This window comes from Emys orbicularis, chromosome 1 (assembly GCF_028017835.1).
Source record: "Emys orbicularis isolate rEmyOrb1 chromosome 1, rEmyOrb1.hap1, whole genome shotgun sequence".
NCBI classification, from domain to species: Eukaryota; Metazoa; Chordata; order Testudines; family Emydidae; genus Emys; species Emys orbicularis.
In genome coordinates, this window is record NC_088683.1 from 178,517,748 (window position 1) to 178,542,535 (window position 24,788).

The following is a 24,788-nucleotide window of genomic DNA, read 5'->3' on the forward strand; positions in this document are numbered from 1 at the left end:
CATATTTAATTCAGCAATGAATTTTTTAAAATTATACATACACAGTACAATTTAGCAATATAAATGCAATGTATTTATTTTACCATAATCTTTTATATGGTCTCAATATTTTGTGGCAAAATATTCTGTATACTTTCATTTCCTAACCCACTTTAGATTAGAATATTAAAACTGAACAAAATTAAAAAGCTATGTGTGCTTTTCCACTTTGATTTATTTTATTTCTTCCACCTCTGACAATGAAACCAGACTGACAATTTCATTTTTTTTTCTAGCTATGGTCTCATTCTCATGTTAGCACAAGATGTTTACAATATGACAAGGACTTCTAAAGCTTTCCACCAATTAACTTAATCAAAGAAAGCTTTATGGAAATCAAGTTTCTCTGTAAATCCTTGACTTGTATTTTAAAAGCATTACTTCAAACTTTTTAAAATGATTTATGCAGGTGCTAATAATATATTATTTAATATTCTGCATGTTCTAAAATATGGATACAACTATATATTACATATTCAGAGAGCCAATCAATTCACTTTATTTCACTGCATTCTACTCTTTATTCAGGTAGGTTCAGAAGAATTCAATAAACAGAAATGTAAAAAAAAAAAAAAAACCTCAGAGCTCAATTTTGTTTAAAATGAGCGAAGAGTTCAGCACCAAATCCACAGAGCTCTGCTGCCAAACTAAGAGAACTCAATGGGTGCCTTCCATTATATTAAGATGCTTTAGCTCAGTCGCAGCTAATGCCCAAAATAAGTGGTGGTTCTGATAGATACCTCCCCGTCACATTCCATGGAAGAAATATTTTTGACTTCACACCAAATCATATCTGAGCTCTCAAATAAAAAATCAACAAACTAAATAATATGAGGCTTTTCTCCATTCCCTAATAACTTCTCTGTTAGTTATGATATATATGCTATATCATATCATACACTGTGATATATCTGGACTTTAGCAAATCTTTTGATACGGTCTCCCACAGTATTCTTGCCAGCAAGTTAAAAAAGTATGGATTGGATGAATGGACTATAACAGGGGTCGGCAACCTTTCAGAAGTGGTGTGCCGAGTCTTCATTTATTCACTCTAATTTAAGGTTTCATGTGCCAGTAATACATTTTAACGTTTTTAGAAGGTCTCTTTCTATAAGTCTATAATATATAACTAAACTATTGTTATATGTAAAGTAAATAAGGTTTTTAAAATGTTTAAGAAACTTCATTTAAAATTAAATTAAAATGCAGAGCTCCCCGGACTGGTGGCCAGTATGAGTGCCACTGAAAATCAGCTTGCGTGCCGCCTTTGGCACGCGTGCCATAGGTTCCCTACCCCTGGACTATAACATGAATAGAAAGCGGACTAGATCGAGGGGCTTAACGGGTAGTGATCAACGGCTCGATGTCTAGGTGGCAGCCGGTATCAAGCGGAGTGCCCCAAGGGTTGGTCCTGGGACCAGTTTTGTTCAACATCTTCATTAATAATCTGGAGGATGGGATGGATGCACCCTCAGCAAGTCTGCAGATGACACTAAACTGGGCGGAGAGGTAGATATACTGGAGGGTAGGGATAAGGTCCAGAGTGACCTAGACGACTTGGAGGATTGGGCCCGGCTTGACAAAGCCCTGGCTGGGATGATTTAGTTGGGGCTGGTCCTGCTTTGAGCAGGGGGTTGGACTAGATGACCTCCTGAGGTCTCTTCCAACCTAATCTTATGATAACGCCCACCACTGCTCCCCTATTCCTTCCCCAAAAAGGGAATGCAGCCTCCCTTTGTTCTCCTCCCACCTCCCCATCCCTTACTGAGTCATATACTATACCCTTCACCAGGTCACAACCAGCCCTACTCCTCTTTCTTCCTTGGTCACAGGCCCTACCAAAGTGCCTTCTTTGCAATCAAAAGCTGATCAGCCCCTCCCTCCCTCTACCTCAGATTTCTCCAGTTGAGACCCTGGTGCTGCTTCTGAAATTGACGTGAAACTCTGCAATGGGGCTGTGCCTGCACTCAAACTCTGGGGAACTCCTGATTCTGCCCCAAGAGGGCTGAAAAAGCAGAATAAGTATGTGCAGCTCTCAGCACTGTTCTATAGTTTCACTGAAGGAAGGAAGCTCTCAGCTTCATCATCAGCCCCATCTGTCCCAGTCCCTCTCATCCCCAGCTACACTTCATGTACAGCAGTACCATAAGGGATTGAACGATGCCATTCCCTCCCGGTCTCTGACTGCATTCTATGGTAACAGTGTCAAGGTTTAGTATTTCCAGCCCCTCCCTTCCCTTCCCCATATATCCCTTGCTGCTTTCTTTATTGTGCTGACAGAATGGGAAAATTAGAGGCACCTGTCACAAAAGCTGTTTGTGCACAAGCAGAGAAAAAGGAGAAAAGATTTAATATGTGGGGCTTAGCTCTATTTCATAACCAGCCACCACAATGCCCCTTCCCTCCCCCCCCACCTTTAAAAAAAAAAAAAAAAAAAAACAGCAGCAAAATGCTTGCTTCAGAGCACCATTTGGCCTCCTAGGCAAAATTAAGGCCTGAAATACTTCAGACCTTTTCCACAGGAGTTGATGGGTAATCCAAAAATTCTACATTTCACATTGCTGATCCCTGATCTATGCTGAGACACAAGTTTAAACTGTTTGTTACTTATAAAGTCCAAAATAGTTTGGGAACTGCCTACTTAACAGCACTTCTTACCTAGGATACTGCCACAGTTGTGATCAGCAGAGTCATTAATGCCAACAATATCTAAGGGCTAGTCTACACTGGCTATGCTAAAGCGCTGCCGCAGCAGCGCTTTAACGTGCCTTGTGTGGTCATGGCACGGCACTGAGAGAGCTCTCCCAGCGCTCTAAAAAAAAAAAAACCCACCTCAACGAGGGGCGTAGCTCCCAGCGCTGGGGCACTGTTTACACTGGCGCTTTACAGCGCTGCAACTTGCTGCACTCTGGGTTTTTTTTCACACCCCTGAGCGAGAAAGTTGCAGCGCTGTTTACTGCCAGCGTTGACAAGCCCTTAGCGTAAAAAAACAGAGAAGGCTGGTTCAGGAAGTTGAACTTTATTCCCAGCTTGAACCAATGCAGTCCAGATTTCTCAAACTTTTAGAGTACAATGAAAAGCTTTTCCCTTGCCTCCAGTTTTAGAGAAGGGAGTGGATGAAAGCAGAAGAGATGATATATGGGGATTTGCATTTGTACCATCTCATGTATAAGCAGTCCATACTGCATTGTACATTAAGTATTATGCATTTCGCATATTTATAATTTGTATGTGTTAATTATGTAACAAAAATTAGTGCTGAGATAGGTATGGTAAACCATGCTGAAACAGGGCAGTCTCCGTGGGCCATGCTTCCATGATTGTAGCTGCAATCTACTCCATTTTACGTAAACTACTATAAGTGCAACCCTCTGGCTCTTAACAAGCTGTCAGTGTGGTCCATAGCTATGCAATGCTTCCCTTCTATAATTGGAGTAGAGATCTTTAAAACAAGGGCAGACAGATTTTGGGGAAATACTGTAAAATACTGACTATCCAGAAAGTAAACTTACCTTTCTGCTGTAGGGATTGCTAATTACCAGGTTGGTGTCATCTGAACCTGACAAAATATATTCTCCTGTATCATTCCAGCAAATTGTATTCACCTGTTTGAAATATTTAAACAAAAATTTTAATTGGTTTAGGAAAAATATTTAATATTGAAAATAAAATAGCCAAGAAATATCTAGATATGCAAATGAAATCAAAGTTACTTAAACAACTTCAAAATACATAGGGGTGCTGAAATATGTTCAGAGACCTGATTTTCACTACTTGGCCTCACCTTGCACATACATGCTTTCCCCTGGCTAGCCACCTGCACATGCAGGTGATGGGGTTTGCAAACAAAAATTCTATTAAATGTGCATGTAGGTGTTGAGAATCTGAATTGATATGTATTTGATAGTGAAAGAAAAGTGTACAGTGTGTTCAGGTTCAAACTTGCACAGAGAGTGAATGCTAGACCAAACCATATCTCCACTGAAAAAAAACAAAAATCAGGCCTTTAATTTCTTCAGCCTGGTATGTTAACTAATTTTTTCTCAGTAACACATCAATCTTTTACCTATATTCTTATTCATATCAAAACTTAAAATGAATGTAAAAAAGTTTACACACACACACACACACTATATCAAAAGGTCAATATTTCTATAGACATTGAAAAGTATGCTCTAACAGTTGATTCCAACAAGATCTCTTAAGTCATTAAATCTGAGTTGTTTGCATAAAAAAAGCCGTGATTTTTAACAAATTGTTTGATGAGAGTCCACCTGCTTGAAACACGCTGGCATCTCTCAGTACTCGGTCTAATGTATTCTGTAACATTCTTCATATATACACCATGCTCCTGCATCTCCCTATAAGCGCATACCAGAGGCAACAGAGTTTAATTTGCTGTTTATTGTGAGCTAACATGTGTACTTTTAAAATGCTCAGCTAACTGGGAAATTGATACTTAAAATTTAGCAGTTGACTAAACTCGGTAGTCTTTCATAAAAATAGTTATTTGGCTAATACAGAGCATTCTGGGTTTTGGACCCCTCCCTGCACCCACCTTTCTAGACTCTGAATTGCCTTCTTTGGTCCCTTGTGGCATCACAAGGGTCCCCTCAGATAAAGTAATCCTTTCAATAGAGTTTCTGGTACCTATAATTTGACATATTTGGGTGTTTTACTCCCTAGAATGTATTGCATTCTACAGAGTGCTCTGAATTTGGGGTCACAATGTTCTCATTATTGCACCTTCAAAGCACTAAGTATTCAGAATCTGGCTAACATGTACACACTCACAGCTGCCACACCTTCTCATAAACCTGGTGAAAAGCCCATATAGTACTGCAGAAACCTTCCCAGATCTCTCCTATGAGAAGACTGTGATGATGCTCTTCCAGTAGGGAAAGAAATCAGGTTGGAAGCACTTTGCATTTTATTTCCTTGTAAGTTTTTCCTTAAAAAAACCCCAACATTACAGTATTACAAATGAAGATGTAAATAAACTCAAATACAGAAAAATCAAAAGTTTGGACTCTCACAGTAATATGTCTTAGAGTTCAGTTAAACAGGAACTTCACTCACTCCTCTGAGACGGTGAGGTCCATAATGTGCAGCTCAACATAGAGGAGTTGACAATAGCCATGAAAACCCTGATATGTGGAAAGGCAGTTGGACTCAATGGCATACCTAGTGAACTATTACTATTGTGATATCATCCTGAAGTGAAATGGCTGCTTGATTTCTTTCATTCCTGCATGGAGACAATGCAGATACTCAGGCTGCAGAGACAGGCCAAAATGGTTGCACTACTCAAATCACAAATATCATAACTGTTCAAAGAAGTTATTGGCCAATATTCTTACTCTGCTCAACCTACAAACTATATGAGTGGGTGATAATGGATAGAATAGCACCAATAGTGGAAGGGCAGCTGACTGATGACCAAGCCAGTTTCTGCTCAGGATGTTCATACTGTGGCCAAGTTGCAAACTTAACTAGGGTTACCATATTTCAGCAAGCAAAAAAGAGGACGGGAGGAGCCCCGCCCTAGCCCCGCCCCTGTCCTGCCCTAGCCCCGCCCCTGCCCCTCCCACCCCCCTCAGAACCCCCAACCCTCCCCCCCTCCTTGTCCCCTGACTGCCCCCTCCTGGGACCCCTGCCACTAACTGCCCCCCAGGACTCCACCCCCTACCTAAGCCTCCCTGCCTCTTGTCCCCTGACTGCCCCCTCCTGAGACCCTCCCCCCATCCTAACTGGCCCCTTAGGGCCCCTACCCCCTACCTGTACCCTGACTGCCCCAACCCTTATCCACACCCACACCCCCTGACAGCCCCCCACAGAACTCCCGACCCATCTAAACCTCTCTGCTCCCTGTCCCCTGACTGCTCCGATCCCTCTCCCCACTCCTGCCCCGACAGCCCCACCCCCAGAACTCCCAACCCCCCCCCCCGCTCCTTGTCCCCTGACTGCCCCCTCCTGGGACCCCTGCTCCTAACTGCCCTCCAGAACCCCACCCCCTACCTAAGCCTCCCTGTTCCTTGTCCCCTAACAGCCCCCTCCTAAGACCCCCCCCACCCTAACTGCCCCCCAGGACCCTACCCCCTACCTGTACCCTGACTGCCCAAAACCTTATCCACACACCTCCCAGAAAGCCCCCCCCAAACTCCCGACCCCTCCCGTCTCTTGACTGCCCCCTCCAAAACCTCCCTGCCCCTTCTCCGACCCCCTGGCCCCCTTGTTGTTGGCCTTCGCCTAACGTCTCTGTGAACTTGCTCAGGAACGGCCTGAGCCGTTCGTCCCGGCACGCTGGGCAGCAGTGGAGGAGGAGCGGGGGAGGAGCTCCAGACTGCCGGAGGCGATCTGTGAATGCAGGGAGGGAGGGAGTGATCTCTGCTGCAGGGGAAGCGGAGGAGGGGCTCTCTCTGGCTGTCGGAGCCCCATGTAAGTGGCACCATCCAATCGGCTGCCCTGTTAGCCGCGCGCGCTCTGCGGGGGGGGAGTCCGGACATTTACAAATTCCCCCCGGACGCTATTTTTAGCTCAAAAAGCCGGACATGTCCGGGGGAATCCAGACGAATGGTAACCCTAACTTAACTCAATACATTGAAGATGGCTTCAAAACTTGTAAAATGACAGGGGCTGTGTTTGTTGATGAGAAGGTTACTCACCTTGTGCAGTAACTAAGGTTCTTCGAGACATGTATTCCTGTGGGTGCTCCACTTTAGGTGTTTGTGCGCCCCTGCACTCGTAGTCGGAGACTTTTAGTAGCAGTGCTGGCTGCGCCTGTGTGTGTGTGTTGGGTACGCCTTTGAAGAAGCCACCTTTTGTAGCGGCGCCGCAGCGCCGTTTGTAGATTGTGGTGCGGAGGCACAAGGCTTTGGTTTCCCCTTAGTGCCTGTGTCGGAGCCAGCTCTTGTAGAGTCTCTGGCTCTAGCGGTGCCAGGATTTTCTACTACTTCGGCTGCCGGCGCTGACAGCACAGCCGGTGCCAGTATTGGATGCCCGCTCACAGAACGAATATAAAACGCAGTGCAGAGGCACGGGGTTTTGATTTCCCCATAGTGCCTGTGTTGGACCTGCTCCTGTAGAATCTCTGGCTCTGGCAGTGCCAGGATTTTCCACTACTTCGGCTCCGGCGCTGACAGCACAGCTGGTGCCAGCACTGGATGCCTGCCTGCGGCACGGCTGTGGATTGTGGCATGGAGGCACAAGGCTCCAAAGTCTCTGTCTGCAGCGGTGCTGGAGCTCTCAGCCACCGGAGCTCCCGGCGCTGACAGCACAGCTGATGCTATTATTATCCACAGGACGGCTGTGGGGTGGGTTTTTTTGTTTGTTTTTTATTCCTGTGGTGGGGACCCAATGTGGGGTTGGAGAAAGCACTCCTGTCCGAAGCTGCAGCTGGCGAAGTGAGGGGGGTGGGGGTCCCAAGCCTCATACCCCAATGCAGGTCCGAGAGACCTCTCCACTCCCTGCCTTTTTGCGAGCCTGAGGCAATGCAACACTTTGTCAGTGCCTGCGTCAGAGGCACTAACACACAGGCAGCAAACACACCGAGGTGTGGCTGTCGGGGACAGGCACTGGCACTCCGAGCCTGGAGGCAAGGCGCTGAGAGCCCGGGAAACTGGGCATTCCCGTTGGGAGGGTGGGGAAGCTTTCGCCCTCAAAACGGCTGTTTTTTTGAAGTTCCTGGCGCTGAGGGTTTGTTTGTTTTTTGTTTTAAACCAAGGAGAAAAGGAAAGGGAAACAAGCTAAGTAGCTGCTAATAAGGAAACTAAGTAATTGACTGTAACTAATTAACTACAAAGTAGCGAGGCGCTGCTGATTGCTCGGACTCGTAGCCAAGGGCGGTAGAGAAGGAACTGAGTAGAGGTTGGTCGCACAGCGTCGGTTAACTGCCTGCAGCAGCACGAGGCAAGGACCACGCATGTGCGACCCAACCGGCGCTGCTACTAAAAGTCTCCAACTATGAGCACAGGGCACACAAACACCTAAAGTGGAGCACCCACAGGGACAGCACTCGAGGAAGAACTATTAGCTGTTTATAACACCTGCATCACACCATGCACTACTTCTGAAATTGGCAAAAATTTTGTGAAATATTAAGATGGTCCAGGAGTCTCTGCTTCATAACACTGGTCTACAATTTTTGAGAAGTCGTCTGCTTCAGAGATAAAATGCGCTATTTATTATGTATTTTGATGTGCTGAATTCAAATATGACAATTAAAACAACTGATTGGCTACTGTTTCTAAGATATTTAAGTTTTTACATTTTATGTCTATGTATATTGTGTAGATAGTAGAGTTTTAATCATAAATTGTAAACCTAGGTCTTTTCATGTGTTTATGGTTGCTTTACATGATAATATTTCACCTGTCCTGTTTATGTAACACTTTCAAAATCAGCAAAAGTGTTATATAAATAAAATTTATTATGAAACAAAAGGCAAAAAACTATTATGTTCATAGTTTAGTCCTATTCAGTGTCTACTCGGCGCTTCTCGGCTTGTCTCTTGTATTCATTAAATGGAGCATCTCTTGTCACTGTCCAGCAATAGTCTGCAAGCATTGATGGGCTCCATTTGCCCTGATAGCGTTTCTCCATTGTTGCAATGTCCTGGTGAAATCGCTCGCCGTGCTCGTCGCTCACTGCTCCGCAGTTCGGTGGAAAAAAATCTAGATGAGAGTGCAAAAAATGTATCTTTAGTGACATGTTGCAACCAAGGCTTTTGTATGCCTTGAGGAGGTTTTCTACCAACAACCTGTAGTTGTCTGCCTTGTTGTTTCCGAGAAAATTTATTGCCACTAACTGGAAGGCTTTCCATGCCGTCTTTTCCTTGCCACGCAGTGCATGGTCAAATGCATCATCTCAAAGAAGTTCACGAATCTGAGGACCAACAAAGACACCTTCCTTTATCTTAGCTTCACTTAACCTTGGAAATTTTCCACGGAAGTACTTGAAAGCTGCTTGTGTTTTGTCAATGGCCTTGACAAAGTTCTTCATCAGACCCAGCTTGATGTGTAAGGGTGGTAACAAAATCTTCCTTGATTCAACAAGTGGTGGATGCTGAACACTTTTCCTCCCAGGCTCCAATGACTGGCGGAGTGGCCAATCTTTCTTGATGTAGTGGGAATCTCTTGCACGACTATCCCATTCGCAGAGAAAACAGCAGTACTTTGTGTATCCAGTCTGCAGACCAAGCAAGAGAGCAACAACCTTCAAATCGCCACAAAGCTGCCACTGATGTTGGTCATAGTTTATGCACCTCAAAAGTTGTTTCATGTTGTCATAGGTTTCCTTCATATGGACTACATGACCAACTGGAATTGATGGCAAAACATTGCCATTATGCAGTAAAACAGCTTTAAGACTCGTCTTCGATGAATCAATGAACAGTCTCCACTCATCTGGATCGTGAACGATGTAGAGGGCTGCCATCACACCATCAATGTTGTTGCAGGCTACAAGATCACCTTCCATGAAGAAGAATGGGACAAGATCCTTTTGACGGTCACGGAACATGGAAACCCTAACATCACCTGCCAGGAGATTCCACTGCTGTAGTCTGGAGCCCAACAGCTCTGCCTTACTCTTGGGTAGTTCCAAATCCCTGACAAGGTCATTCAGTTCACCTTGTGTTATGAGGTGTGGTTCAGAGGAGGAGGATGGGAGAAAATGTGGGTCCTGTGGCATTGATGGTTCAGGACCAGAAGTTTCATCCTATTCCTCTTCCTCGTCTGACTCAAGTGAGAATGATTCTGGTGCATCAGGAACCGGCAGTCCTTCTCCGTGGGGTACTGGGCGTATAACTGATGGAATGTCTGGATAATGCACAGTCCACTTTTTCTTCTTTGACGCACCTTTCCCAACTGGAGGCACCATGCAGAAGTAACAATTGCTGGTATGATCGGTTGGCTCTCTCCAAATCATTGGCACTGCAAAAGGCATAGATTTCCTTTTCCTGTTCAACCACTGGTGAAGATTTGTTGCACAAGTGTTGCAGCATATGTGTGGGGCTCACCTCTTGTCCTGATCTCCAATTTTGCAGCCAAAATAAAGGTGATAGGCTTTCTTAACCATAGTGGTTATACTGCGCTTTTGTGATGCAAAAGTCACTTCATCACAAACATAGCAGAAGTTATCTGCACTGTTCACACAAGTACGAGGCATCTCTGCTCACTTTGGCTAAACAGAAATGTGTCCCTTTGCAAAAATCAAACACTGACAAATAAGAGAGCACGACACTGTATGATTTCTAGAGCTGATATAGGGCAATTTGTTCAGCAGAGTGATGTAAGCTTTGTTATGATTGCATCCTCCATGACTTCTAGGAATAACATGATGCAATTCATATCATGTATGACGCAATACCAGCTTCAGATTGCATCATTCATTGTTTTGCCTAAAAAGCAAGTACTGTCCAAACCTAGTCATAGATTTATTCATAGATCCAGTCAAAGATGTATTTTAGTCATTTCTGGTTTAAATTGAGATCCCTTCCCTTTATAACTCACTTATCCTCCGCCATTCCCAAGTCAAGGGTCGTATATACTGACCCAATAGCATATCTTGAAAACTAGAGCCAATCAACAATTTTAAGCATCATTTTCGTTCTCAGTGACCCAGAATTAGTAAAGTTTGACTACATTTATTTCAGAAGCATTTTGGCTGTAGAGCAGTGAATCAACACTTCTTAGTTCAGATGGATGGTCAGAAAAATCGATGGCATATTCAACAGAATGAACTACCCCAATATTCAGTGCTATCACCTTTGCTGATTAATGTCTACACCAGAGGTTCTCAAACTGTGGTCTGCGAGCTCCATTCAGGTGGTCCAAGGATAGTTCCCTCTAAGGTGAGAACCTGGGCAGCCGCACATGAGAGAATGAAGGGCCATCCACCTAATTAGTGGAGCTGCGCAGGCGTGGATCCACTAATTAGGTGCCTGGACCCTGGAAAAGACACAGGTGGTGGCCATAGAGGGAAGGTGGGAGGGGGCAGTGGGGTGAGAAGAGGGGGTAGGGGGAATTTGGGATGTGCAAAGCTACGGCGGCCAGAGAAAGAGGTGACTTTCCTCAGCTCCAGAGTTACGGCTGCCGGGGAGAGACGGCCCTCCTTCCCAGCCTCAGCTCTATGGCTGCCGTGGCGGGGGAGAGACCCCTCTGCTTCCCAGCCCCAGCTTGGGGGCTGCTGTGGTGAGGGAGAGACCCTCTTCCTTCCCAGCCCCAGATCAGGGGCTGCTGTGGCGGGGGAGAAAGAGCACATCCATTGCATTAGAAAGGTAAGACTACTGATATTAAAACGTGAGTTGTGTGCTTCTATTTGTAGAACAAAAAACGTTAATTATTATTAAGGTTTTTTTTATATAGCACTTTTATCCAAAGTGCTTTACAATAGTTAGCTAACGGTACAAACAACATTTGGAAAGATCATTAAGTGGTCCGCCGAGACCCTCAGCAATTTTCAAGTGCTCCGTGGGAAAAAAAAAAGTTTGAGAACCATTGGTCTACACAAATCATCAACCTGGATTCCAATGTGCAAGCATTTCATTTATGCAGCTGATCTTTGCATCATTACCCAATAAAAAAGATATGAGGACACTGAGAGCATTTTAACTGGTTCCCTGAGTATATTTGGAAAATACTATCATATGTGGTTCCTGAATGCCAATCCTAGCAAGACACAAGCGTGCACCTTCCCCTTGAAGCACCATCCTGCCAAGCAAAAACTCCAGATATTGTGGGATGGTACAATCCTTGAGCACTATAAACATCTGGGTATACCTGGGGGTCACATTAAACCAAACACTGATATTCAAAGAGCATATCAAGATGCTAAAAAAAAAATTAAACTCCAGGAATCATGTTCTCCACAAACTGGCTAACACAAAACAGGGAGCTGATGCCAAAACATTCTGAGCAACCAGACACCCTGTGTTATTAAACTGCAGAGTACTTTGCCCCAGTATGGTCACGCTCAAGCCATGCACAAAACTGTTACCGAACTCAATTGTCCTTTGGGATCATCACAGGGATTTTGACACTGACTCCCACATTGTCACTGTAGAGCCTCACTGAGATTGCACCACCACCAGATAGGCAGGACGCCTTCAATAAGAAGGAGATACGAAAGCAGGTACATGATCCAAGACATCCACTGCATAGACACATTCTACCACCTAAGAGGCTGAAGTCCAGAAAGAGCTTTGCCTCTGAAAATCCCTTACCCCAAAATACCACTGTTGAAATCTACATAGTAACAAAATGGCAAGAAATGCCAATGATCTTGGAGAACCTAGTTCCTTCAGAACAATTCCCTCCAGGCACTGACCGCCAACAAAAAAACTGGTGTACTCTAATCAGTGAGAGCTGGGGTAGAAAAGTCTGGTGACAATATGACCAAGTGGAAATGAAGGAACAACCCCAAATGTGAATGAGGAGAGCCTAGGAAAATACTTGAACACTGCCTGATGCAGTGTCCCCGTCGTCAACATCTTGTATTCCTGAGGAACTATTCAAAGGTAAGTGACAACACCAGGTCTTGACTGAGGTTTTTGAGTGATAAACCATGATGATTCTTTAGAGTACTGTATTAGTAGTGACACTAATCAAGGCCAAGAAAGCATTTTCATTTTAAACCCTTCTTTTAATATGTACATAATTTGTTAAAAATATCTTCTTTTGGGCTAGATTGTCTCATTCCCAGTCTGAGCCCAAAAGGCAACATCAGTTTTAGTTAAAAGTTTGAAAAAAATAATTTCAGCTATTTGAATATTTTTCTAAGTTTCAAATTTGCCATTTGCAGCTCTCAATAGGGAAAACAACCTTTGCTAAATGTAATTCATTCATTTTAGAACATGTACAGAGTATTAATACTATCATTTTCCTTAACAAAATAAGGATTCATTGATCCAGATGAGCCATGGGTACAATCATCCACAATGAGAGAGGCACTGATTCAGCCTACCTATCGATTTAACATTACACTAATCTGACTGATGAATAGCAATAGTGAAGCAAAGTGGTCAAGCACAGCACAACTTCAAGAGCCAGCTGGTGGCAAAAAAAACTGACCAGCATGCTAATTATTTTCCATCTACAGCCCCTTCCGCGTGAAGGATGCTACTGCTGCTCCCGAGGAGCCCACTAATTGTGAATAAAAAGGCACTGAAGAGGAAAAAGAGATAAAAACATTCAAAAAAGGAAGCAGCAAAAATATCATGTATCTATCTTCCTATCTACACACACACACACACACACACACACACACACGACAGAACAGGGAAGAAGACACTTTGTTGAAGAACAGACGTGCAGAGAGAATGAAAAAAGCAATAGTGATGATCCTAATACTAGCAGCCCACATCAACACAGCAGGAAGACTTCAGTCATTCCTCTTGGATGATGATGTGACAGCACTGGTTCATCCATACATCAGCTCCAGGCTAGATAAATATAATGCTTTCTGCCTAGCTCCAAGATAAGTTCATGAAGAAGCCACTTAATTATGATTACCTGAAAGAATGTATGCTGGTGCTTCACAACTTGCACTGGTTTCTCATTCACTACTAAATCCATTTCTTGATTTTGCTACCGATGATTTGCAAGGTAAAGGCCCTTAATGCAACAGGCCCATATTATAATCAGAGACTACTGCTTCTTCCAGCAATTGTAATTAACTACCACACTGTATTTATCAGTGCCCAGAGGGAAAACCTTCTCAACAGCTGGCCCAAATCTCTGTATTACCCTAAGAAAGGGTCCTACCTTTTATCTTCACAGACCACTGTGTAGAACTAATTCCCAAAAGGAATCGATCAGAAAAAACTAACATCCCACTCAAAGGTAGCTATCCACTATTTGTCTTCTGGACCACCACCACCCCCACACACACACACCTACAATAGGCTGTTTAGAATACTTAAGTACCCCAAGAGAAGAAATGGAAGGAAAGGGGAGAAGAAGGGAATATCACTCTTCCAAGAAGTAAAATTAAACCCTAGATCCTAAGACTAGGTCACTAGGTCTTGCTACACTAATTTAAGTTCTCATTTATGGTGTAAATCAGGTGCAGTACCTGGAAAGGAAAAAATAAGTATAGTACACAACACATATCCCTCTATATTATCACAAGAAGTTATTGTGCTAAATGTGTATAGAGAAAGGAAAAATTATCCCTCCAGGTCACTCTCTTGCCTCTCATTTAAAATGAAGTATTTCCTCAAGCTGATGAGTCCATTTGGAGATGAATCTTTTACCAGCACTCCTTTAGCACAGCTCCCTTCCTTAAAAATGTTCACAACAACAAAACTGGGAGAAAAATATAACATCAAGGTGGTGTACAAATTGTCACCTAAGGCTGCATTTCCTTTCCCATCATGGCAGCTAATGCAGGTAGAACTCTTTTCAACACACCCATTTAGAGTTAATCATCTCCTTACTGATTCATTCAGTGACTTCACTATTCTGCAAGGTGCTGATCCTTTAAAACAAGTTGATGCAAAAAAGGTAAGAGAGAAGAGAAGTGAAAAAAATCACTGTACCTAGTAGAGGACAACAAAGTCTAAGCTCTGTGTACTGAGACCAGTTACTAAATTACAAATAAAAAAAATTAATGTCACAAGGAGTTGCAACTTTCACTCTTCCCACATACGTACATGTAATCAAATGCATAAACACAAAATGGGGAATAACTGGCTAGGCAGTAGTACTGCAGAAAAGGATCTGGGGGTTATTTTGGATCACAAACTGAATTTAAGCCAACAAAGCGATGCTGTTGCGAAAAATGCAAACATCATTGTGGGATGTGTTAACAGTATGTAAGACACAGGAGGCAATTGTTCTGCTCTGCTTAGCACCAATGAGGCCTTAGATGGAGCACTGTGTCCAGTGGGGGCACCACACTTTAAGAAGGATGTGGACGAACTGGAACAAAAATGTAAGGTGTTTAGAAAACATGACCTAAGAGGAAAGGTTGAAAGAATTGGGCATGTTTATTATATTGAAGACTGAGGGGGGGATTTGATAACTGTTTTAAAATACAAACAGGAGAGTGATTAATTGCTTTCTATGTCCACAAAAGGTAGGACAAGAAGTAATCAGCTTAGTTTTCAGCAGGGGAGATTTAATAAGCGGTTCTCAAACTGTGGGTTGGGACTCTGAAGTGGTTGTGACCCCATTTTAATGGGGTCCCTAGGGCCAGTGTTAGACTCGCTGGGACTTGGGGCTGAAGCCGAAGCATGACTCGGGACTCAGGACTCGGGCTCTGTCGCCCCACCCTCTCTCACCCACCCATAGTAATTGTTGTTGTCAGAAAGGAGTCACGGTGCAATGACGTTTGAGAACCGCTGAGATAGATATTAGGAAAAATTTTCTAACTATAAGAATAGTCAAGCATTGAAAAAGGTGAAATCCCATAATTGGAGGTTTTTAAGAACAGGTTAGACAGACATCTGTGAAACATCTGTGAGGGATGGTCTAGGTATATTTAATCCAGCCCTCTATTTCTAAGATTCTATCTATTATACCACAATTTTTAATTACATGTTTACATACTGTTTTTCCCACGACTCATGCTTCATTCAACATGCAGACTGCATGATGTGTAATGAGACAGTTCTTAAATATTTATTCTTATTCTCACTTTTCAACATGAAGTCCTGCCTCATCCACTAAGCATCAGCCATACTGACTAATGAGTGCCCCCAGAGTACTGTGTGCGACACTGATGCAAGTTCAAATTATTTTTGGCCAAAAATAAAAGATCCATTAGGACACCCACCACATTCTCTCCACACAGTTCAAATACACACTGAGTGAGGCAGGAGTCCTGTAGAAAATAAAAAAAGCATACTCCTGTAATCAAAGCCTTTAGCAATTTGATTCTACAACTTCAATATTCTTTTGTTTAAAAGGCATTTCTAAGTTTTTAAAAAAGAAAAGTGACAATGTAAAGAAAATTCCATCATGTGGAGCAATAAAAAGCTGTATCCTGCAAGAGATGTGTACTAAAGAGGCAAGGGCTCTTATTGCTTCCTTCCTCCAATCATCAGATGAAGTATCAGGATTCTGAAGGGCACCTTTAGAATAAGGAGAATCCACGCAAAATTACACACACATGCAGATTGTCATTAAAAAAACCTTGCTGTTCACTTAAAAAAAAAAATGCATGAGCAAAGTACATTCTTAAAATCCTAACATTGCCAATTCAAAATGCATCTTCACCAGACCTCCATAAGGCCCATGTCTATCCCAAAAAACATTTCCATGGAAAATTTAAAGTTTTTCTCACTCCCCACTGGGCAGCTGTATCTATTCTTAGATTATTATTTTTTTGGTAATGGTTAAAGTATCCCCCCAACCCTGACCCCATTTTCTTGTACCTGAAAATTGCTGAACATTTTTATTCACATTTTAAAAAGATTTCACCTTCAAGAGACCAGATTTGAAATATTTCAGTCCAAAAAGATGAGTATTTGATAATGTTATAAACACCTAAAAAAGGACCTTTCATAATGAAAAAACGAATGCAGCCTTAACGGTAAACATCACTACTCACTCCATATATAATGATTTATAACACATTTTCATACTTTGAAGAGACTCAGTGAAATAAAATTGTACTTTAGTACTGAAATGAATCCATCATGTGGATTTATATAAAACAAACTGGAAAATTTCTACCAACATCATGTGTATTATTCATTACCTTACAACTGTAACAAACATCACATTACTTACTATCACAATCCTGAGACATGGCAATTCCATTCCATACCTTTTTTTTTAAGTCTTTTATGACTCTCATAAAATGTATCTTCTAAGTTAAAATTCTTATTTCAGGTCCCAGGCAAAAAAGTAACTATTCTGGTAAATCTGAAGAAAATGTGTTCAGTAATTTGAGTATGTAACTGAATAGATATTAAACATATAAGAAAGTGCTCTTTGTTTAAAAGCTTCAACTCAACCATGTGTATGTAGCTCAGAATAAGAGTTTTAAATCTGAAATGTTTTTTGAAATTAAGTTACTAGCATTTGAAAATAATGGTCTGACCATGCATGTTGGTTTCCTTATTCATTAGCATGCAAGGGGCACACATCCATCAAACATTCATGCTGCAAACAGCAGCTGATCATTCTCATAGCAGCATAAGATTTCTGAGTTCACATTTAGGTGGCGATGAGGATACGGAGCTGGTAGTTTTTCCAGTCACATTGGCCATTCTTCATTAAGTTATACAACCTGTGAAGAGTTCAGATCTTTTACTCAGGGCAAGTCCTACTCAACATCCTTTCCTACAGCCAGCTAACCGTCCATAACATGTCACCTGTTTAAACTTATGAAATTAAGCTAACACTAATCTAGATTAGATATAACCACATCCTAGAATATGAATAAATTAAAGGGTTATCAGCTGCATGCTTGAAAATGTTATGACTTTAATAGGCACAAGAATTAAGCCCCTATCACAATGCTCAAGGGGGCTGAGTTATATCTCTGTGAGAACCTTAATTTTGAATTTTATTTTTTTTATTATTTGTGTAAAGGCCCAAATTCAGCATTTTCATTTACATAGTAGTTTGCGTATAATGGACTTTACAAGCCATTTTTCCCTTGAACATCCCAGCACCTTTCAAAAATCCTCTCTGAGAAGAAAAACAAATAAATGCATTAACAAACATGAACTTCTGCTCTGCTGAGAGATGACAGGCCAGCAAAGAAGCCCTGTCACAACAACCAACCTCTACCACCTAGGTCATAGAACTTAGTCAAATGTATCCACTACTCTTAGAGCTCAAACAGTCCTGTGGCGTTTGAGTAACAGTCTATTTGCTGCCTACCTGTCTGAGAGCACAGCATGGAAGAATTTTGCAACCAGCTAGCTATGGAAAAGTAGAGATTTATTTAAAAAGTTCAATATTTACTTTAAAAGAAAAACCCATAATTATTATTTATACCATGTGACTGTGCCATTTCACATGGCTGACCTTGAAAACACAACATTTTAGGTTACAGTATTGCTCCTTTTTTACAATCAATATATAGCCCTTCCTCTTTTCCAAGCTTAGAAGAAAACTAAAATGCTTCAATCAAAGCAATACAATAAAATCCTAAAATAGCAAAATATGTGTTAAACTACAAATAAGTACATTAGAAATTATTTAAGATTAGTTCTTCCTTCACTTTCCTGATCCTACCCAAGTCCAGTTTTCCCTGCTATAGGTGACTGCCTCACTCATAACTAAAGCAATGAAACGAACACAGCTCATTGCTCAGTTTCAGGGACTGAGTTGTCGTCAGCTGCTTCAGAAGAAATAGAACCCAGAGGGCCGGATATAGGTCTTGGCAAGTAACTATTTTCAGTTCAGCTTTAAAATGTATTTAGTTTGCATTTTTAAGTCTAGGCACACACACTCTGATATGGGACACCATATTTTTAAAGCTTTGAAAACTTAGATACAAGAAATCACTTACACAGCCATCATGAACATTCAGTGTTGCTTCAAGTTTTAATCTTTGGATAAATTCTCTTCTTCCTGTTGAAGAAAGAAGACTGAATTATAGTCTCATTTTAAAAGCTGAGGTTAAAGAACTTTGGCAATCAGATATCATAGTGCTGGGCACAGAAGAAGCTAAACAGAACAGAACCTGCATGTAATATAAATCTTAATACAATTTGTATGGTTCCAAATATTCAAATGGAAAAAGCAATGCTTCACGTTTATTTACTGTTCTACCACCTTTAGCACCAGTTTAGAAATTGTGATATTAACATTTGGCAAGCTTCACAAGCAGACTCTTTGAAATTAAAAGCTGTAAAATAGAAAATAACTTATGTACAGTAACAAACAATAGCTAAAAACTTTTAACTGAAGATTAGGGATTCCTGAGGGAATTGTGCCAAAAATATTAAAAAAATCTAGGCACAATATTTTAAAATTCTACAAAATTCTGCAAATTTTGTCAATAAATAAATGTGGAGGAACCAGCATGGTAGTGGGGAGCACAGACCACTAGCTGCATAGAGGTGGAAGATCACCCTTCAGGCACCCCCTTACCCCTCTCCCAGGACAGGAACTCAGTGGTGAGGTTGCACCAGACCCTGACACAGCACAAGGGACGGACCTGCCCCAGAAACACCCCAGGGCACTGTCCCTCCGCACCAGGCCCACCAGGTGTGGGGCAAGCAGGCTCAGCCCAGCAGGATCCAAGTGTGAAGGGGCTTAGTGTGGTGGGATCCAGGTGTGGGTGAGAGGGTTGTGTGTGGGGGCAATCTGGGTGCGGGCAGCTCAGTGGCAGATCTGGATGCAAAGGGGCTCATTGGGGGGTTCCAGGTGCAGGAAGAATGGGACTCTTGCAGGAGGGTCCAGGTGAAGGTGGTTTGGGCTTGGCAGGGAGAGTCTGATGTGGGGGGATAGGGCTTCAGGGGATCTGGGTGTGGGGGGTTGAGCGAGGCGTCTGGGTGCTGGGAGAGTGGGGCTCAGTGGGGTGGGGATCCAGGTGCATGAGGCTCAGAGTGGTTCAGGTACACAGGGGTTGGGGCCTGTCTGGGTGGGGGTTTGAGTGCAGCAGCCTCAGCAGGGGATGGTCTGGGTACAGGGATGGGGGTCTGGATGCAGGGGGTGGGGCTTGGCAGGGGGGTGGTCTGGTGCAGAAGTGGGGTGCAGATGCCGGGGGAGGGGTTCGGCGAGGATCCAGATGCACGGGGAGGGGAGCTCGGTGGGGAGGGTCGGGTGCGGGGGGGGGGGCTTGGTGGGGTGGGAGTTCAGGTGCGGGGAGCTCAGTGGGAGGTTCTGGGTTGTGGGGGGGGATGAAGCTCAGCAGGAGGCTCTGGGTATGGGGGGTCCAGGTGAACGGGGGTTGGGCAGATAGGGGAACAGCTTCCCGTACAGTGACCCCCTCTCCCCTGTGGGTGAGGAGCGATAGGGGCAGGAAGGTGCAGCGTTTCCTGACGCAGGGGGAGATTTCTGGGGGTCATTCTGACCCGGCCCTGGCTGCTCCGTGCAGGGGAAGTGTACTCCTTCTCCACTGTCAGCCCAGCCAGGACTAGCAGCTGAGCCCAGTGCAGGGTAGGAGCCACTGGCCAGGGAGTCCCCAGCTGGGTGCAGGGGGGAGGTGAGGCTCGGTGGAAGGCTCTGGGCACAGGGGACTCAGTGGCAGGTTCTGAGTGCAGGGGGGTGAGGCTCGGTGGGGGGTCCGGATGCATCAGCCAGAGTGTTCTCAGGCCCTTCCCTGCCCCCCGCTGTGATTTATCTCTCCAGTGGCTGCCCTAGGCGCCCAAAACAATGCATCCATGCTGCTGGGGAGGGGCACATGACCGCTCTTGCGGCTTCCCTTTGCTTCCTTGTCAGAAAGTCATTTTTCTGTGTGGAAGCAAAGAAATCTGCAGGGGACATGAATTCTGTGCCTGTGCAGTGGCGCTGAATTCACCCCAGGAGTAACAAGTTGAATATGCTTTAAGAAGCACAACATATTTTAAATAGGAACATGATGGCCAATGTGTTTTGGTCTTAAATTGAAAGTGTTACAGTGTTTAGTGCTTAAGCAGAGGACCGGAAGCCAGACCTCTTGAGTTCTAGTCCCAGCTCTATCTCTGAGTCCCTCTTAGTTTGAGAAAACCACTTAACCTCAGTTTCCTCATCATTACTGATTGTAACTCACTTTGAAGAGCAACATAAATGATCAATATCATTCCATTTCACAGTTTAAATAGTCAAACATGGATGGGAGGGGTGCTTTTGGAGTTCCTGAACTGAGCAGGAAAGGTGAGTGTGGAAAGGGAAACAGAGTAAAGCAAGACAAGGTGAAAGTGATTTAAGGCAAGGAGAATCTCCTAAAAAGCACATATTAAATAAGGCAGGGTTCCATCAATTATATATCATTGTCTTGGAAACATAAAATACCATGTTACTACACAGATAAAGACTGTTATAACAATGCATACCTATAGGGTGAAGAGTAAGATTGTACAGATACAACTTTTATCTGGGCATTTCCTGACGTGACTGTTTAACCATTTAGCTTTAATGTAGCTTTTTGTTATGGAATTCATGAAGATGATTAATCCTCTATAACTTCCACTGGAAGATGTTGAGAAAAAACTAAAGGTGAAATCTGGCCCTGTTACTTAGGTTGTAAGCTTTTGGGACAGGGACTGCCTTTTTATTCTGTGTTTATACAGCACCTAGCACAATGGGATCCTGGTCCATGACTAGGGCTTGTAGGTGCTACGATAATACAAATAATAAATAATAATATGGGAATCAATGGCAAAACTCTCACTGACTTCAATAAGACAAGGATTTCACTCTAGAGGTATGACAACATTACAGCTGGGAGGTATAATTCCAAGTTTGGGTAGACATACACACCGTAGCTCTGCTTGAGTTAGTACCCTAAAAATGTGTGTGTGATTGAGGCAGCATGGATAGTGGCTCTGGCTATCTGCCCAAGAACCTACATATATATTCTGCAGCAGTGTAGACATAGCTTGGGTGTTTTACTTTGACCTGAAAAAGGAACTAACCTGGTATCTTCTATATTAAAAATACTCACTTAGACAGTGGCCCATGTCCTTTTCAAAGAAGGACTATAACCTCTTGTCTCAGTTGAATTCAGTGAAAATGTCCCTTTCTTAGGGGAAGCAGGAGAAAAAGAAATTGGATATGGGACACAAATGAGAAGAAATCTCTTCATATCTAACCCTCCTAGGTTCAAGGACCTGGACTGGGACCTAGGAGACCTCACGTCTATTTCCACTTCTGCCACTGACCTGCTGGGTGAACTTGGACAAGCCACTTCACCTCTGGTCCTTGGTTTCCTTTTGCACCTTTATCTGTCTTGTTTATTCAGAGTATAAACTTTTAGGGGCAGGGACTTTGACTATGTGTTTGTATAGTTCTCTCTCTGCGAGAGTGTATACATTATGGCTCCAATTTTGGTTGGAGCTTCTGGGCACACTGTAATACAAACAGTAAAAAAAAAGGAAAGGAAAGGATTGCTCCTTCCTGAATAGCAGAGAGGACCTCAATCCAACAGCCTTTAATAAAGTATTAAGTACTGGCAGGAGGCTAAGATTCAGGAACTGAAAGGAAAAATCTTTAGAATGAGAGCAGCTGGTGATTAGGAGCAGTGGTGGTAATGAAGAGTGCACTCTCTTAAAGTGAAGTATACAACAACTAAGAAACCACTGTTTAAACCTCTTTAACAAATCAGGTTTCACTATAGTTCTTCCTAGGGATGCCAGCCTGGTTTCCCTGGTAACTGTAGACACGGTTATAATTTCAGAAGAACTGTGGGTCTGGGATTTCATACTGGAATATGGAAAAGAGATTCTGATTCCCCCTTTTATTGTTTGTGGGCTGCGATTTCCTACTATGCGCAAAGGCAAAATCAACTGGAGCAGTTGGGATAGTGCAGGAGCAAAAAGAAACTGAGGAAGAGTGGGATTTAAGACGAGGCAAAGGTATCTCAACTACGTTAAAGCTGCAGCATTACCAACTCTCATAATATCTGATGTTTCACTTAAAGCTTCTGGAGTCCAGCAATTGTGCAAATCTTACCTTTGATTTACATTTAAAAGAAAATTTTTCTAGCCTTTATGGTTGCAGAGAAAAGTTTGAAAACATGAATCCTAAAGTCCCAAGTCAATCTCATGGTTTTGGGGGCCTTACTCATGATTTTTGAGCACTTGGGGTTGGCAATACTGAGCAGCAAATCTGCAACTTAATTTAAAAGAGCTAAGGACACTACTAAGATGATTGAATCATTGGGGTGTACTGAATGTCCAGAGAAGAGGGCTACACTGCTCTTGTATAAGCCCCCTACAAACATCAAACCAGAACTTATGAACTTCAGTTAAGAAATATTTACCCATACACAGTGGCTCATAGCATGGAAATCTGATCTATTCTAAATAGGTCTTTTCTATCTCTGGTCTCCAGGATCCAACGTCTAAACATCCACTCACCGCCACCACAACCCACAGAGTGATTATGCAATGCAATGGTGTGGGAATTGTTTCATCCCATCTCCATTTGGATAAGGGGCTGCATCTCAAAGCATCAGTAATAGTTTTGGAGTTTTATCTGAGCTAGTTTAATGGCAGATGCCAAGCTGCTAGTGTCCAGTTGTATTTTCTTTTTGTTTCCAGCTGCTGCCAGAAAGGATATAACCATATGGCTCTTTCTAGCATCAGTCTAGACATCTCACATTTTTTCCCTCACTCAACACTGAAGAGCCTACTATAGTCAGTTACTTGCATGTGCTTTGGAGAAGAGTAGCTAACAGACAAGCCTATGCTGTACAGCACTCCAAAGTACATGCATCGATTGTATTATCAGAAGGTTCAAACTGTCCAGCAAGTGTACTTGTCAAAATGGGAGAATGCAAAAGGAGATTCAACAGACAAATCTAAAGAAAGCAGAGATTCCTTTCACTGTAGAGGAGAATAAAAAAAAAATCTATCCAAAAATATTTATATAACTGATAGATAGGCTGATGCTGGGTGCTCAACATGAGTGCTTAGTAACAGGTGTGCCAGTACCATTAAAGACTCTGGTAAGGAGGGTGTCTGCCAGTGAGAAGTCTTTGCCAGTACCAGGCTTTGTTGCCCCGTTCGCCTATCCAAGGTGATCAGGCCTCTAGGCTTGTTATTTAGCCCTGGTCTACAATAAAAGGTTAGGTCGAATTTAGCCACGTTAGGTCGATTTTAACATGAATGCGTCCACACAACCAACCCCATTCCGTCGACTTAAAGGGCTCTTAAAATCGACTTCTGTACTCCTCCCCGGCGAGGGGAGTAGCACTAAAATCAACCTTGCTGGGTCGAATTTGGGGTAGTGTGGACGCAAATCGATGGTATTGGCCTCCGGGAGCTATCCCAGAGTGCTCCATTGTTACCACTCTGGACAGCACTTTGAACTCTGATGCATTAACCAGTTACACAGGAAAAGCCCCGGGAACTTTTGAATTTCATTTCCTGTTTGGTCAGCGTGACGAACTCAGCAGCACTTAGCAGCACAGGTGACCATGCAGTCCCCCCAGAATCGTAGAGCGTAGAATGTTTCTACGCTCCCCCCATCATCTCCGTCCCTGAGGTTATCACAGATTAGAAGGTGAGAAAAACGCACTCGCAATGACATGTTTTCCAAGCTCATGCAGTCCACCCACACTGATAGGGCACAGCTTAATGCATGGAGGCATTCAGTGGCAGAGGCCAGGAAAGAATTAAGTGAGTGTGAAGAGCGGAGGCAGGACACGATGCTGAGGCTAATGGGGAAGCAAACGGACATGATGAAGCGTCTGTTGGGGGAGCAAACGGACATGAAGAAGCGTCTGTTGGAGCTGCAGGAAATCCAATAAGAGCATAGACCCCCGCTGCATCCTCTGTATAACCGCCTACCCTCCTCCCCATGATCCATAGCCTCCTCACCCAGATGCCCAAGAACGCAGGAGGGAGGGGAGGCTCCGGGCACCCAGCCACTCCACTCCAGAGGATGGCCAAAGCAACAGAAGGCTGTCATTCAAAGAGTTTGATTTTTAGTGTGGCTACAATAAGCAATGTGGCCTTGTCCTTCCCTCCTGGAGTCTCTGGCTCCCATTCGGTGCTCTAAGAGGAGGATAGCCATATCTGTCCAGGCGCCCCTGATTGACCTCACCGAGGTTTGCCAGGAGCACCCAGGAGACATACAATGGCTATCAGTCCTACTGCACCATCTGCTGCGAAGGCAAGGAGCTGCTGCTGTGTAGCA

At 43.4% G+C, this 24,788-nt stretch overlaps 1 protein-coding gene across 1 annotated transcript in view; it reads right to left on the bottom strand.

Annotated features, from left to right (window-relative positions):
• The window catches only part of DCAF6 (DDB1 and CUL4 associated factor 6), a 127,202-nt gene extending 108,658 nt beyond the window's left edge, over nucleotides 1-18,544 (bottom strand). The window contains exons 1-2 of the mRNA XM_065397437.1: nucleotides 18,511-18,544; nucleotides 3,552-3,644 (exon numbers count right to left, since the gene is read on the bottom strand). The gene's annotated coding sequence lies outside the window, so the exon portion shown is untranslated. The remainder of the gene's footprint in view (nucleotides 1-3,551; nucleotides 3,645-18,510) is intronic.
• Between the last annotated feature and the right edge of the window lie 6,244 nt (nucleotides 18,545-24,788).